Source organism: Amblyomma maculatum, chromosome 2, assembly GCF_055883805.1.
Source record: "Amblyomma maculatum isolate TAMU_Amacu chromosome 2, ASM5588380v1, whole genome shotgun sequence".
Taxonomy (NCBI): Eukaryota; Metazoa; Arthropoda; class Arachnida; order Ixodida; family Ixodidae; genus Amblyomma; species Amblyomma maculatum.
In genome coordinates, this window is record NC_139345.1 from 124311760 (window position 1) to 124314011 (window position 2252).

The window sequence follows — 2252 nt, forward strand, 5'->3', positions numbered from 1 at the left end:
AGAAACCCTTGACATTCTCTTTGTGGCAGGTCTCGTTGCTGTCTATCGCTGAAGCCGGGAGGTGAAAAATGCGCGGATGCCAACAGAATCGGTAATCGCAACTTCTTGCCGGTAGTGTCTGCCCACCAGAGATTAAAGCATGGCTTTTGAACTTCCGTGTAGATCCCCCCTCCATGTAAGCCTCTGCATTGCAACAACTGCTGGTGCTATTGCCTTACAGCTGGTGGTTGCAAGTCCTCCTTGCGATATTGTAAATGCGACGATGCCCATAAAAGGAATTCAACGTCAAATGTCTTTGCGGTGGAATTCGCGCTGCAAATTCTTTGGATTGTCCCTGTAGGTCTCGCGAAATGCAAATTCTTGAAATCATTGACCGGGAACGTGGTTTGCAGCATGAGGCAATACAGGAAATTAAAGGGAGCTTATGGGTATGCAGGTGTGTCAGCCTGTTCAGTACCTACATTAGATTTCTCGTCTGGTGGCAGCTTTGTACTGCTTCACCCTTTCTATAAAATTCCTCATTTTCCCAAGGTACGACGCCTGGCACTTAAAGCAGGATTTGGTACACCATGCCTTGGGCCCTTTTTTTCACAACAATGACTTTTCAGGTGGAGAGGGGGGAGGGAGAGGGCTTAGACGGAAGTAGTCGGCTACTGCATTGTTCGCTGCCCTTCTTTCCTAAGAATATGCGCGCCGAGGTTTCGCAGAGGGCCATGAAGTTTCTGTTGATAATGAAACGCACTATTTTTCAAAACGCCTTGCTCTAACCAAAGCAAGTTCTCATGCAAAACCTACTTTCCACACAACGAAAATGCCACAACGTTTGTGGGCGCATCTGATACGTATTTATGCGGTGAAAATACCGATAGTTATTCGCGTGTAAATTGCGTGCCATAATGACATTCACAATAACGCAGAGAGCTGCGATCAGCACGCAGCGCAGCGAAGGAGCCGCATCGGCAGCTTCCCTAATCTCAAAATGTCGTCACGCGACGTCTTGGCCAATCACAGGCGGCGGCCCAACCCACGGTGAGCTCCGTCGCGAGCGAGGCGCATTTCTGCTGGAAAAAAAGCCCATTTCGGCTTTTTTCTGTCTAATTTGAATCTAATATTCGAGGTCACAGCAAGAAAAACTGTGGGTTTCTGATGAAAGCCTAATTTTTGCAAAAAGTGCTGCAGTGTTCCTTTAACTGACGTGATATGTTAAATGTAACCAATTTTAGTCATCTTTGAGTTGCACTCTGGCACCAGTAGTTCACACTACTGAGGAACTAAAATCAAAACATTTATGCCTGGGTATTGAAGCGTCTCGATAGAAGTCTGAATTCTTGGTGCGGGCATGGAAAGGGAATACATTCACTGCATGATAGAATGTAGATCGTTCGCGTTGTTACAGAAGAAAAGCTGCATGGAAGAAGCTCATTCACAACTAGTGCCCCGAAAATTGGAATGATTATAAATTTTTGCACCTATTTTAAACGCATAGTCGCACAAGCGACAGATGATTATGATTCTGAGCATCAGTTACCTCTCACAATGAAATAACCGATATGCACTTTCCGGATTTTTAAAATCGCGAGAGAAGATACCGGTCTCAGAAAATTTACCCTCATGTGTTTTGACTCCGAAAGAAGCTTTCAAAACAATAAAAACAATTGCTAAAGGTATGGTAAGGCGCTTTTTGTCGGCACTTCCTTTAACTTCTATGTTTTTAGCGCCAGTAGATACGGTTAAGAATGACACCCAAATTACACCTTAGGAGCTTTCTCCGATAGTGATGAGGTTGCCAGTTGCTGCTCCGGGCCCTGATGGAGTAAAATGAAAAATTATAAAGATCCTCTTTGTGGTGTCTCCTATTTCGTTATTAGTGCTGGTAAATTACTCAATTAAGCTTTCTTGGATACCTGGTGAATGGACACTAGCCAAAGTGAAACCTTTACTCAAGCATAATAGTGAAAGCTATATTTTGGAAAATATAATAATAATAATAATAATTGGTTCACATGAAAGGAAAGGTGCAGTATCTGTCACACTTGTAGCTGTGTACACCTGAACCGCGCCGTAATGGAAGGGGGAAGGGGGAGTGAAAGTGGATAGAGAGAAAGAGGAGCCGTAGTGGAGGGCTACGGAGTAATTTGGACCACCTGGGGATCCTTAACGTGCGCTGACATGTGGTCCAAATTACTCCAAAGCGGCCGCCGATGCCGAGCGTCGTACTCTGCGTGTTACAGAGTTTGTGGAAGAACATATTC